The sequence below is a fragment of the Dromaius novaehollandiae genome, chromosome Z (assembly GCF_036370855.1).
Source record: "Dromaius novaehollandiae isolate bDroNov1 chromosome Z, bDroNov1.hap1, whole genome shotgun sequence".
Lineage (NCBI taxonomy): Eukaryota > Metazoa > Chordata > Aves > Casuariiformes > Dromaiidae > Dromaius > Dromaius novaehollandiae.
Window position 1 is genome coordinate 31,078,741 of NC_088132.1, and position 15,415 is coordinate 31,094,155.

Below are 15,415 nucleotides of genomic sequence, written 5' to 3' on the forward strand. Positions count from 1 at the left end.
AGATTTATAAAATAAACATGTCTAGTGAATCTACTAGTAGGGAGGAAGGACAGCCCTGAAGTTTGGCTCCAGAGTCAGAGGTCTAGGAGTCTGATTCGTACTTCTGACATGTCCCACATGAGACACTGAAGAAGTAATTTCATTTTCCAAGGCCTGTTCTGCTTCACTTCTGCAGGAGCATGATTAGTATTGCTCTAATTTTAAGCTTTAATATTAATCTACCTTTCTACATTTTTTAATCAAACACAAAGTACACATCTGGTAAAATCAGATTTACTCCATTTGCAAGTAAAAATAATCTGTTCCTCTCAAAGATTCACCAAGTTTCTTGTGCTACAGTAGCCTGGTGGACTTTATTTCCTCAGATCACCATAACTAATGCTGTGCAGATTACATTCAGGCAAGTTGACCATCTTCAGATTTTGCTTCCAATAATGTCTGTACAACTTATGACTAATAGATTTGTGCAAGTATAATTCCAGGCATTGTTTACCCATAGAATTTCTATTCAAGTTGAAATGGCACCAAAAAAAAAGGCAGAAGTTTTATGTCAGAGTCCTGAAACCATATGCAAGGTTGGCAGTTAAAAATGACAACAATAGAAACCTCTTGCAAATAAAGTGAATTTCACATGAGTTCATCCTTTACCATTACATACTTCAGAGTAAAACCACTCTTGAAAAGATGTTAAAGAAGCTGTAACACAGAAATTGTGAATTCAGAAGATTTAAATCACAGCAGTGTTAATGTCTTCCTTTACTAATAATATAATATTCACAAGTGTTTCTGTATTGCAATATTCAATTCCAAATGAAGATCGTCACGTACCATTTGTCACAACCATTCTAAAATAAATATTATTTCTCTACTAGAAGGTATAACTAAGTAAAAGTCTAGCTTATGCCTCTCCAGCCTCAGTAGTTTTTAAATACTTCTGCAATATCCACAAAATTATTGGTCCTCATTAAAGAGAAAATACTCAACATATTCTGTATTCCTGTAACTTAAAAAGCAGATTAGCTATTTACCCCTAAAATGGTCTGAGAAGTTGGTGGGGTGTGCCACCAAATTTCATGATGGAAGGAATTTTTAATTCTAAAGATACATGAAAGAAAATATGGATTTTTAATGAACATGGTATGCTTGTCTTCACTTTAACAACATCAATAATAATGACAGTCATTTATGATAACATTAACTGCAAAAATAGGCCTGGGAATACCCTCTTTGGTTAAATTGTTTAATTTGAGATTTTACTTGATTTATTATAGCTGTTCTACTGTTTATATATGTAACGAGATCTTTACGGCCTGGCATTCTTTTACACTTTTTTTTATATCAGGTTAGTACAAAACATGTTGTACTGATCAACTAAAATTTGTTTGATAACTCTAAGACTGAAGATTTTTATTTGGGGTTAGTCTCATACAATATATGTAGCTTCCTGAAAAATGTCAAAAGCAATTTCACGTATACCAAAGAACTACAAAAGTTTCTAAATGACTTTCAGGAAACCACTGTTAGAGCTACATAATGGATCTCCCACCTTTTAAAAAGAGGTCTTTGTCAAAAACAGCACCTTCACAACTGTAGGTCAGTATACTGAAATATACTGCTTAAGGAAAAAGAAAGAAATCATGCTTTAAGAGAGTACAGAGAGTGTACAAGGGTGATAAAATAAAACAAGCTGCTCCATTAACAGGAGGACTACTCTGTCTAGTACCTACAAACGGATACCTTTTGTTGCTTGAACTCTCCATAGCACCACCCTCAAAAATCCCAGCTCTCACTGGTGTCCCCAGGACGCTTTCGCCCAACAGACAGCGTGCTGCGGCTAACCCAACGTGCGCATGGGCCAGCTGGCCCACGTGCATGTGCTGACTAGCTAGATGACTACTGCCAAAGAGAATGTGGAACATGGTTCCACCCATCTTCCTCCCAACAACAGCACAGATTTCAGCCTCTCTGTTTGACCCAGCATCTATTTTTTAGAAAATATATATAGGAATGCAATTATCTTTAAGACCGCTAAACTTGCTTTCACACTTCATTAAAATTGGGTTCAACAGGTTCTATACTTAGAAGCCAAAAGACAGAAAGCTGGTGCAATCACATAGATCGGATTTCCTTGGGAAACTGGAATAAAAAGCACAGAAGCGATGATCAAAACCACGCACATAAGTCAAAAGATAATCGTCAGTCTTTGCTCCTGACTCATACTAAACCATTGCCATATTCTCTAAAGAGAAGTCTCCAGCGAGGTAGAAGTGTGGTAGAGTTTATGTTCTCTTTACAAACCAACCACTAGAGGACAAGGACCGTAATCATGCAGCAGGCCTGTTTCCATCCAAAAGATGGCAGTGGTGAACAAACATCCACACAAGATGAAGAGACAGTACAACACAGACGGAAAAAACGGTAACCAAATAGAGTGTAAAGAGAGAGCTTTCCAGCAATCCGAAAGCTCCATGGACAAAAGTTTTTCATACGCCTGTCAGTAGCTCGCAATATACTTATAGTTCAGGTTTTACTTGAAACATGATTATGGTGATGAATTTTATGAGACAACATTTCAGCCTTGGGCAAAGGAAGGATGAACATAAATACAGCACATAATCAGTGTAAAAGAGAAAAGAAATTGAATGCTGTTTGGTATAACAGCCACAAGCAGGAAAGCTCTCCTTTTACAAAAAAGATTCAAGGATTTTGACTTGAAAAGATGTTTCAAACCATTGTAATCACATAATAATGAATCACATAGTCCCAAATTCAAGATCCTCCTCGTTTTCAAAAGCCTGTCACACTATAACATTATGTCCCACAAATTTTTGTCCCCCTACCTAACGTAGGATTCATCACTGTGACATAGCACAATAACTGCTATCCATCTTAGTTATTCTTCCACATCTAAAATGGCAATTATTTCATTGCTACTGCTTTGGGAAAAACCTCTGAGAAGAACGGAAGGAAATGGATTCACTATCTACATTTATGAATCAAAACCTCAAACGAAAATGGTACTTCTCCCAACACTTAAGAGGAGTTAGTCTTCTCTATTCCTTTACCTTAAATAAAAGGCCAGCTACATACCTATCCTTAACAGCATACTGTATACATACAGGAGTTCCTCCACTAGAACAGATGTCTACGAGTGTCAGATTGCACAGTACAAAAGTTGGCACATCTGCTAAATCAGAAACAAAGCTGTAAACTACTTGTTTGCTCTCTCCGTAAACCATTTAGGAAGCTAGCTACGTGTTACAGTTGCGCTGAAGTCATGCACACACCACAAAATGACACACCGCCCCGCTTGCTCCGTTCCTAGGATTAAAGGAGGATAGCAGGATGCAGACACCATAAATGTGGAAGTCTCTCTCTTTCCAATACCAGCCAACATCGACCAAATATTAGCTGTCGACTGTAAAGCGAATTTTTAAACACATGACCCCATACATTTCCTTTATCACGAGTCATGCCCACCACTGAGAGTCAACGGCCTAACTGGCATTTGCATTAACAAGCTGAACGGTTATTTGGGGAAGCATAACTCCCCTAGGCTCTCGGGTTTAAGGCGAGGATGAAGCACAGTGGCAGCAAAGCCCGAAATCTCTAGCAGCGGCTCGGAAACGTCCTTTCGGCCTGGCAGAGCCGACCTCGGCCCCGCCAGCCGGTGCGGGCCCCGCAGCGAGCAGCACCAAGCCGCCCCCGGCCCCCTCCCCGCGCCCCCTCCCCCCCGGCAGGGCCGCGCATGCGCAGACCCTCCTGCCCGCGCCACCTCCCCGTCCCCGCGGCGCCAGCGACACCGACGCGGCACCGGCGGGCCAGAAGTGCCTCTCCCCCTGCTCCCCCCCGCCTCAGCCGGGGGCCCTGGGCAGCGCCCCCCGCCGCGGCTGGCTCAGGCGCCACCCCGAGCCCCTGCTGCGCGAGGGAGACTTGGGGGGGGGGGAAACACCCGCCGCCCGTAACGGCTGGGCGCGCGCGGACCCCTCCCCGCGGCCGCGGCCCCGCCCCCTCCCCAGCGGCTCACCCCGCCGCCGAGCTCGCGCCGCTGGGTTTGGAATTTTCGCGCGCTGCCTCTGGGCGCCCGCGGGAGCCCGCCCTATCACCGGGCGGCGCGCGCGCGTGCGCAGGGAGGCCGGCCGCTGCCGCCCGGCCGCGCGGGGGCGGGGCGCGAGGGGAGCCGTTGGGCGGGTGGCGCGGCCGGTAGCGTGTGTGCACGGGTCAGTCGCGGAGCTGATTTACCTCAGCTTAATTAACCGCCAGCCCTTCTCGAGTGCGCCCAGCTCAGCAGCTGACTCCGCCACACGCGGTTTTAGTTGCCCATCTCACATAGTGGACTTTAACGGGACCTCGGCGTAAGTTGCAGCTTTAACAAAAGCCTCATCAGTCTTCACAGCTGGCTGACTCAAAGTGCACTTAGTGACTGGAAACCAAGCTATTGTTACTTATATTTCAAAAAATGTGGTGCATAAAACTGTTAGGTCGGGGATTCATTTTGTGCAGTTCAAAGGAAATACAATAAAACAAGTTTTGATCCTATGTATACAATTAAGGGAACAAGTAATTCCACAGGAGAATCAAAATAACAAGGACGTTTGACAGGCCCCCAATGGGTGTGATTAGTCTGTTAGGAATTGTTCAATGTTATACCTAAGAAAGAGCTTTAATCCAGTTTCCGAAGGTCAGGTGAATACAGCTTTCCATGAGACATCATTCTGGTTTCTGACCGTGAAGGAATGAAATCCTCTGGGTTTGCCTCCTCTGATCAGTCTAAGCCTAAGTGCAAAACCTATTGAACTCTTGCTGGCTTTTGTCAACATCAACAAGCCTTTCCACCAAAATGCCGTCAATGCAGATAGTATGAGTATATTAGTAGATGAGAAATTTTGCTTCAAATAAACTAAGAGTTTACAAATATATTTGATTTCTATGGCTGAAATTTGCACTGCTTCTAAAATAAGAAATGTGCAACTTGGTTCAATATGCTTGCCCTCAGTTTGTTAAAAAGCATCTGATTAGTAAATAAACTAAAGACATATTCGGTTACATTAGCACTGTTGAGTACTGCAGTTCTTCACTCCCTATCCAATTTATACACTTATTTTCCTTCATCCGCTCAGCTCCTTCCCATATTCATCCTTGTGGTTTTTCCACTTGTGATTTTTTTTTCCTGCTTCTGCATTAACTGCTTCCAACCAAGAGCTTGTGGGAAATTGCTACAATATTTCCCTCTCTCTTTTTGAGAAGGTATTAGGAGCACCTAAAATGGTTTGTTTCTTTCCTAAGGAAACATCACCCTCCTCCCAAATATTAATGTTTGTACTACTCTGTCCTTATTTCTTCCTTGAAAGAGCTGTGGAGAGTGAGCTACTGACTGTAATTCTGCCTAAAGAAAAAAAAAGCAAATTGTTTGAAAGCACAAAGTCACTAGAGTAAAATTTTTCTATCTTTCCTCTAGCTTGGAATGTAATTTTTCAGATGGATTTAAAATCAAATCCCACTGACATCAGTAATCTGAATTAACAGGCTAATTTATAGTAAATGTTCAAGAAGATTTGTCCTCTGTATAAACACAGGACTACAGCCGATGCAGAGCTAAGTTGTGTTTTTTCTCTTCACAATTTACCCAATCCAGCTGATGTCCAAACTCTTTTCTCTTATTCATGATTCATACTCTTCTATTCAGATTTTGTGCACTGTGTCATCTTTTTTGATCACCAGTGCTTTAAATTTTCTAAAATAAGACACATCCCCTCAGTACAAAGCCAAATTTGCCCTACCCTGTATAGTAATATCTCCCTGTGTAAATACTTCTTAAATTACTTTCTTTTCATTTTGTCTTACCAAATAAGCAACACCCGATGAATTAAAAGGGAAGTTTCAAAATACTTTTTGAGAAAAAGCAATTGCACCTCAGGCAGTGCACCAACACAAACTGGCTGGGATGTTTCCCACACATCCAGCACATCTGCAGAACACAGCACAGAGCATTGGGTGTAACGCCCATATTCACACTGTGAGTCCAGTTCATAACTCATGCAAGTCTTTAATCATTCTGCTCCTTCCCTTTCTTTTCAAATGGCAACACAGGAGAATTTTTATTTATTTTCTGCCATGAATTGTGCTAACACTTCCTTAGATGTCAACGTTATTAATTATTTCAGTGCTGAAACATATAACTGTTGTGGTACAGTGGAAGAAGCTTGAGTGGAAGAAGTCTGATAGCATCATTTTTCATGGTTCTGACTTAATATATTCTATTGTTGTCCAATGTCTATTTCTATCCTGTACTCACAGAGTAGTAAAATGCTGCCTTTTTTAGTCAGCTTAATGTTTATACCATTGGCAGAGCCATTCTCTTCTAACTATGCAAGAATCCACATCCCAGTTCTCATGCACGCCCAGACTTTGGCCCAAGATTATTATAATATAACAGAAGCTGTAAAAAATATATCAAGGGGGAAAAAAATGGCATACAAGAAAATCATGGGAAAGGGTATAGTAGACGGATGTATAAAAATAGGAGTAAATATAAAAGCAAAGATGAAAGCAAATGACTAATAGGTACAAACTCCACTGGCAGAAAGAGTACCCAATAGGATAACCTTTGAAATGATCCTCATTTTGAATAGTCGTAATATAAATGGCAGTGATATGAACAATGAATTAGGTAGGACACATCAAATGACTGCCAGTACAAGTGTTACATTACTTCAGATATTCTGTATACAGTTTGCCACCCTCCTACATTTAATAAATGAAAAACATTTGAGTGTTAAAAAATATTGGGGCTATTTTTCATAGCCTTGATCTGTAGTAGCAGGTACTACATATGTAGCTAATTCAGCTGCCTAGTCTCAGACAGAATTACTAATTATAAATCTTCTCAACTTCCAGAAATTATTTGAAACTGTTAAAAGTCACCAGATATAGTGCTGCTATAGGTAAGAATGCCCTGACTTCAGAATTTGACTATTTAGGCAAGGATCTTCCGAATATTAGGGAATTGCTGACTGTTCCTTTAGAACCATAACCATCTCCTCTTTCCTGGCATATGTTGCAAAAGCCCCTCATTAAGCTTTGCACCTTGATGAGATATCACAGTACACCTTGGTTCAGGGCAAAATATTTCCATTTGGTCTTTTGGACAGTATTAATTTGGTAGGAAAAATTCCCCTGTTGGGGGAAGAGAAGGAAATACATCTTTGACAGGTTTTGAAAAAAAAAAGAAGCCCCAGCTGTTTGAAGTGGCTCAGAAGTTTGGAATCTTAGAATAAATATTGGGGGAGATAGATTAATGGGACAAAGTGCAGGTGAGGCACTCAAAGGTGCATGGTAAATATAATTCATCAATGCACATGACCCTCACATACGTAATACTGCAATATGTATAATATTATAATATTTTAATATTACAATATTAATATGTATAATATATGTATAATTTGCTGAGTTCTCTGTCCCAAATGGTAGATAAAAATGTTTGGTTTCTTTACAACAGAAATACCATTGAGTCTTTAGCTGGGGAGCCTCTGTGTGGGTCTAAAAAATTGACCCTGAATATGCCAGTGCTATTTTATGCTCCTTAAACAAACCTTAGGAGTTTTCTTAGTATCTGCTAACACTGTGCCCGTGGTATTTCTCAATCCTCCACAACTTGTATGTTCACAAGCATAAAATTTGGAAATTATATCATATATCTATCAATTAGCCAATCTTGGTACAGTCATGATTTTCATAATGTGCCTGAATGTCTGTCTTTTCATTGTATGTGTTATTAGAGAAGCTGAAGTATTTAGCTTGGCTATTGATTGTGTTTCTGTCTTTATAAAGATAGAAACATGACTTCATGGATTCATATCATGAAAATAATTATTATTCCTGTACCTATCTGTGTTCTCAGCAGGTGCTGTAGAAAAAAACGAGTGAAGTCAATCACTCCCAAGACTGAGAAAGCAGCAAGACATAGAAATCTTCCTTGACTTCCTGTTGCTGTTCAACAGTTGAACATTTGATGAATACTGGAGCATTCCCAAAGCTCGGTCCACAGGAACTGAATACAGTGCATAGAAGCAGAGAGCTTACTCATTTCTATGATAGTCCCTGTTGATACTCTGAAAAGTTTCTATGGATTACATGGAAGGAGCAGAAAATACCTTCTATAGAACACAAAGTTAATGACTTTGCCTTTACTTGTTCTCTCACTCTTAGCAATCTGAAATATTTTAGTGAGAATTTGAGTTTCATATATGTGACTATCTTCCTTAACTAAAAGAGGTATTTGCACATTTTAGAACCTGCAAAGATAGTAAAAAGGGAAATACCAATTTTATCAGCAGCAAGCAGGAGCTAAAATAACAAATCAACAAAATGTGATAAGGATCACACTTAAACCAATTTACAGAGGCCTGCAGGTGTGAGAAACTGTCTGTTCAGAATCAGAATGTAAAACTTCATATTCTCACATCATTATTCAAACTCGTGTCAAGTTACAAAGCATTCAATCTTAGAAAATGAAGTTATCAGCATAATTAGAAGGACATCAGTGAACTCAAAGACATCAGTCATTGAAAGTCCTTAGTATATTTTTCTTTTACAAACTTGAGTATTCCAAGTGGGAATATCAAACCAAGAGATTAAATTTCAATAAATTCCTTTCTCCTCATAGTTCATACGTATTGGTGAGAAAGCTGATCACAACTTGCACCTAAATTTCAGACAAACCCAGAGCACGCTAAATTGTATTTCAGTACTTACTCCTTTACATAGACAGATTTTGAAATAAAACAAAGTTCACACACAGAAAAGATATACCTGAACTTTTCATAGCATGATACAAATCCCAAACTGAGGTAAAAGCAAAATGTTGCCATAATACATCCTGCTGCACTAAAAATGCAGCGAAACACAATGACTGTCCATAGAGGAGAGGACAAGCAGGAGAAGAAAGGGAGAAATGTAAGCACGTAAGTGGATCAAATTCTCTTATTATATATTATATATATAGCATTTTATCATCTGGATGAAGCACATATATTAAAAATGGAAGCATAGTTGCCAGACTGATACAGTTTTGTTTGAAACATCAGATCAGCTTTCCTCTATAAGCCTTTCCAAGCATCTGTGTCCTTCAAAACCAAACAAATCCAAACTGTGAACATAAATACTTACATTAGCAGAAAAGGGAGGAAATTAACAATATTTAGTCAATGCATAGATTCCACACATTAACCATATATTCCTAATACTGATTTCTAGAGTGCATATAAAAATTTTGAGTAATAAATAATAAAGGCTGGAGAACATAGGAACAGAAGACCGAGTAGAGAGACAGAGAGAAGATTTCTCTCAGGTTTTATGTATGTATGTATGATCTTATGTAGAGAGCTTTAGCTATCCAGTTTGAGGACCTGTGTCCATGGTCTACCTTTTTCAGCATTTGCTGAATGTTGTGTATGATCCTTTTTTCACAGTCAGGTATGCCAGTCTGCTAGCCTAGCCTCCATGCCTTTGGGAATTATGTATTTTTTCAGCATAGCCTCTATCTCTCTCAAAAAAAAAAAAAAAAAAAAAAAAAAAAAAAACCTAAGTAGTATTAAAGTAGTAACCAAGATAGTGTACAGCACGTCTGCAGAATCACCTTCATGCTTCAAAACAGGCCTGAAACAATACAACTCTGCAGTAGAAAACCAGAAGTGCAATTAGTGAATAGCCCACTTCGCCCTCACCTTTTCTTTACATTAACCAAAAAATCTCCTTTTTCCCCCTCATTCCTTCGTTTAGTTTATCGAACAGTACAATATGGTGTTTCTTTGACCTCCCAAAGGAAATACAACTCCTGATACTCCAGTGCCTTCACTGCTTCTTTAAACAGTTTGTCATCCACACTCCTTTGCCTGCAATATTCATAGTTGCAAATCTGTGGAATGTGCTCTTTCATAAATCTCCTCTCGGTTGTTTTAGCAATCCTCTTCCTTTATTGGTATTAACCTTTCTTTAACCTTGTCTATCTTCAGATTTAGCCCCTTCCTTATGACATCCCAGACAAAATATCAATTTGTTTTCTATCATTCTCTCATTAAAATAGCGTTCTCTTGTTTCCTCAAATTTCTTGCTGCTTTAAATGGATATTTGCATTGGGTCACCTTAAAATGCTAGCAGTTTTGTGTGATGAGTCTGATTCACAACTGATAATCATTTACATGCATATAAAGAATACGGTATCTTTCGTTCAGAAGTGCTTTATACAGCCATATAAAGCTTGGTTTAAAGGTGTTGTTTCAGCTATCTATATAACATAAATAAAGGATGTATATACAAATACATAATAAAATAGGAAAGACAAAAGTTTGAATTATGATGGAGATGAGTTTGAGAATATGTATCAGTAAATTACAGATAAATAAATTAAACATAAATTGTGTTGAATTATCCCAAATTCAAGTATCAGAATGCCAAATTATTAAGAATCAAGATCACACATAAAGTAAATGAAAATGTGTTAAGAAACACAAAATAAGAGCCAAAAATCTATTCATGCAATAATCACAAGATTAAGACACAGTCTGTTGCTCAGTACTAGATTCTATTAATTTTGAAAAAAGTAGCCTATCCCCTGTTTCTCATGTCTCCCACAATGTCACACCCCTTGCTTTCTCTCCAGGATGACATTGGAAGGTTGCTCAAGACCTCCAGCTCAACCCTAGGCTTTAACCAAAAGTATCCTTGTATTTGTATACTTCTATTATTTCATAGGGTTTAAAGCAACTTTGGGGACAACTACAACATCTTTACAGGTTCTTTTATACCTAATGTGCTGAAACAGTTTTTATCATAAAATAATGTCATATCAAGTATGAATACCAAGCCAAATCCCCTCCCCTCCAAGTGCTACCACGTGAAGCATACAGTGACCTGAAATATGTAATCTCTATGCAATCTTAATTCTTGCCTATTAAACTCTTATCTGAAATTCAGTGGTCTGGACAAAGCATTGGATGAAGAAATTGAGTCTAATAGATTAAGTCTGATGTCTCTGTATTTGAGGAGCTCCTCAGTTTGCCTCCGTCAGTCTGCCCAGCTCTGCTGTCTTGTGCGAGGTAGAGTGAAGGCAGGAACGGACAAGGGAGCCTTCAAATTACTGATACCTGAGCTAGCACAAAACCGCAGAATCTGCACAGAGCAATAAAGCCAGACTAAGCAGTTCTCCATTCACGAATAGCAGCTCGGAATTATGTACCTATGGACTACTGCTGCGGACAGATAACCTAGCTTGCTATACTAGTGGCCTGATCCGCTACAGAAATTTCTTTGCTCCTAAGCTACAGTTCATTTCAGTGAGAACAGAAAAATAATTATTATTTTCCATCCTAAAATTTCAACATTTAGAAATACTAGCCATTCGCAGAATGTCAAGACTCCACAAATTTCTCAGTCACAACGCCCTTACTTCAGATGGTGAGGCTGTGCAAATTGACTGAATGGCCAGCTACATTGGGAAGAAATAAACAGGTGGTATTTGGCTGTAGGAGAAGACATTCTATCCTGCAATGAAGCGGTGCTTAAGTCAGGAGGGATGGGTCAACAGTTTGAAGAAAGAAGCAGAAAGAAATGACCATGCCTGTTCACCCATGATCTCCACCTTTGCCTGGATGTAAAAAGTGTCCAGTCTGACCTCACCAGCAAATTGCTAGGTTTGTAATCTGAGCATCATTTGTGTCCTGTCTAGAAATGTTACTCTCTCTCACTGAAGTCACAGTGCATTGCATACAACTACATCCCTGGCAGTAAGGTAATATTCAAGTGTATTGCATGGGCAATGAATTTTGTGGAGAGTGCACTGGATAAACCGTGAGTCTACAGGGTGCCTGAAGGCATTTCATCTCCTTGCTCTGTGTGGCAATTTTTCCTCATATGTTGAGTGGTAATAATAATACTGGGCTTGTAAAATGCTCTAGGATTCAGGAATAAGCAATATAATGTAAATAAGTCTAATCATTACTGGGGGGGCAGGGGGGAAGCCAGTCAAAGGAGAAGAGTCAAGAGGCCTGATTCCTCCAACTCTGCATTAACTGGCTTTGTGATACCAAGCAAGTTATTAACCTTTGGCTTTGCCATGCACTAACTAAAGGCTACAGGGCCTGTAAAAGTATCCACAGGAGCTTAGCCTGGAAAAGCATCTAGAATACAAAAAGGCTTCTGGGTGGTTTCCCAAACAGTGAGCATATTTACTGGAAACACAGAATATGCCAGTGAAATATCTTAAAGGTGATAATAAATGGCTTTACATGATAGCACATGAAAAGTTGAAAACGAGTAGCTGAATTAGTTAGCAAGACACTATCTTCCGTGGTTTTGGTTTCCTCAATATCCAAAACCTGCATGGGAGCGGCTGCATTCCTTTCACCCTCCCCAAAAATCCACCCCACGCCCCTGAGTGAGAGACAGGCTGTCGATGGCAACAGCCGGCCACAAGATTCGAGCTCGGCCCCGTCTGGACTTTTTTTCAGGCTCTGACAAGGGCAAAGTAAAAACTGGGCAAGCCCTGGGGCAGCTGTTGCCAGAGGCGCCCTCGCGCTGCTGCTGCCATCTCCGTGCTGTGCAGCTCGCAGGGCGCTCTGTTCGCTGCATAGGTGGTCTGGAGCACCGAAGGAAATTAGAAACGGGAAACGATTAAAGGGTGCTCAGGTGATATAGAAAACCCAATTATGAAACTGCTGGGAGAAAATACAGTAAAATACAAAATACAATAAAAAAGTCTGTTCTTTGAAGAAAGTCTGCCACTACTAAAAGAAAGGGTTTAGAATGTCATTTTGCTAGCTTTAGCAGTGCGCCATTTAAAATTATAGTAAAATATATTACTTCTTGTTCAGAGACTTTGTAACTAGGTTAGATGTAATAAAGTCAAACTAGCTCAGTTACAGATAACGAATAACTAAAAGATTGCTGCTGCAAAATATTCTGTATATTAACGAAAGCAATATTTTTTCTGTTGGCTATAAATTTGAAGCTATGTATAAGTGAAATCCTCATCTTCATTTTTTCTTCACAGTCTCATGATAAAATTCCTTAACCTAACTGTGTCGAAAGTCATTGATCACGTTATACCTAAGAGGTATTAGAGGTCAGTAGTATCAGTCTCCCCTCATTCACACTTTAGAAAGAGACAGTTTTAATAGCGGCTTCCCTGGAAGTCATAGGGGAGTCCAGAAATTCTGTATTTCTGTGCAGTGTGGCTGGAGGCCTTGCAAAGCCTTCTCTACAGGCACTGCCGATAGCCCAGCAAAACCTACTCGTGCTTAAAATCGAGCAGAGTATCCTGGCAAAAGTCAGTGCTGCCGCTGGGCCCGCTGGCAAGCACAAGCGCACCTGGTTTTCCAGCACCGGGGCAAGCTTTCTCGGCGGCTCACCAATGCTCATGGCTGAATGGGAAACGATGGGGTGATTCGTCCCCCTTTGAGACCGCTGGGGGAGCAGAGCAAGGCAGGAGATGTGGCTTTTGGCCCGCTGCGTCCTCCGCTGTATGATGCGCTGGGTCTCTCTCTTCATCCTTCTGGTTCTTAATGTCTCTAGGGATGTTCTTGATGAGGCCTTAGAAATGAAGCTTATTTTGTCTGACTCAGCCTTTCCAGTAATCAGATGTCCCAATCCTAATAGTCTCCCATCACAGACAAGGCTATACTGCCTTAGATGATACACCTATATAATAAGACTTAACCTCAAGCTACCTATATGAGCCTAATTTTTTCTGCCTGTTGGAGCTCTGGTGGCATATATTTGAAGGCTTTTGCCATGTTTCCTCAAAAGATCAGTAAATGTCCACAAAATTCAGATCCTCTTGGCCAAAAGCCAGTGGTAGAAGAGAGTAATGGTTCTCCAGCCTACAGCCAGAAACATCAGTAGTTGGCAACAAGACAACCCAAAGAGGGTCTGATTCCTCGGAGACTGGCTGAGAATATGGATCTCCTGAGCCCTGTTTGTTACAACATAGCCTCTTTCCACAGCAGCAAAAATCACCTTTTCTGATTTTTTTCAGAACCCTCAGCTTGTGTATGTTTTGGAGTCTTTTCTAAAGGAAGGTACTCCGGGCATTTAACAATAATTGTATTTTCTCTGCTAACAGCTATTTACACTCTAGCTTGTCATGCAGTTAAACAATAACAATCAAGGAACAGAGCATTTCCTAAGAATTAATGACCGGCTGGGCAGAGTTTAAAGCCCGAGGTACAGCCAAAGGCTATTAACTCCAGCTGGTCATTAAAAATCCTTCGGAAATACCTTGCTCGAAGGTCAGTATTACTGTTATAACAAATGTAGGCACATGGATTTATTTCATGGGTTGCATTTTCAGTTGGTATGCACAGGGCTTTTCTGGAGAATTTACACCTTCTTAATATTAACCAGCCCAATTACTTGAGTTACCTCTCAGCATTCCAGTCATCATTTCAGTTTAATTATGCTTATTACGAAAAATGGAAGCAGAGCACGATAAACGAGAGTTTATCTCGTTATTATTTCAGAGTTCTTGGCAGACATGAGATGCTTTTTGCCTTCCAAACAAACAAACACGCTGAGATGTGCCTGTATTTGCCGTGGAGCGCACCATCGCCTCCTCCTCCTCATTATCTCGTGTGTTTGCACAAAGACATGACCGTTCAGAGTACCAGCTGGCCACCAGGCCAAAATGAAAATCTAACACAGGCAGGATTTTATAGGTTTTAACAAGAGCCTATAAATAATAAATAATTCCATTTAAAACATCTTCTGGGGAGACAGTGTAGTAGCAGAAGAGGGATTCGAGAAAATACATTTGGAATCAATTTGCCGGAACAGAGAAGGAGCCTTTAGTGGCAGTATTCCTGCTCATAAGTGGAGATAGGAACTGCACCGTTTTGAATAAAGCGGGGATTGATTTAAACTCCATAGACTACTAAATAAATCTCAGATCTTATGCTTTCTAGCAGATCAGTTATCTTTCAGAATAGCCATCCACACATGGCTTTTAATATTCTGATTCCCAAAAAATTAACAAAAACAAAATACTGTACAAGTATTGTCCTTGAAATACTGCTATTGCTGCTAGGGAAGAAAAAGGAAATTCTGGAAATTTAGAAGAAAACATTATTTTTTACTGTTGTACCTATTTGTACAGTGATAACAGAAAAGCACTGGTACAGATAAAGCTACACTGCCAATTATATAATATTTCAGTCTTTTATCTCTCTTCTGATTTTCAGTATAAATGTTAGACAACTCATTTGAAGCATCTGTACTTGGTCAGTGCATTAAAGCAGTTTTGCCTTTGTCAAATGACAGATTTGGGTTTCATCAAGATTTAATTCCCTTAGCAATTACCTTTCGAGAGAGGTGACTGGGCTTTAGGCCTTGTCATCGCTGCTTTTAATAAGATGGAGAT

General features: G+C 39.9%; 1 protein-coding gene across 5 annotated transcripts in view; it reads right to left on the reverse strand.

Moving 5' to 3' along the window:
- LOC112978819 (Fanconi anemia group C protein) overlaps positions 1 to 4,145 on the reverse strand; it is an 85,090-nt gene extending 80,945 nt beyond the window's left edge. For 4 of the 5 annotated variants that reach the window (XM_064501428.1, XM_064501427.1, XM_026092555.2 and 1 more), the window contains exon 1: positions 4,028 to 4,139. The gene's annotated coding sequence lies outside the window, so the exon portion shown is untranslated. Of the gene's footprint in view, positions 1 to 4,027 lie in introns of all 5 variants that reach the window. The other variant, XM_026092556.2, reaches the window with a different exon arrangement.
- Between the last annotated feature and the right edge of the window lie 11,270 nt (positions 4,146 to 15,415).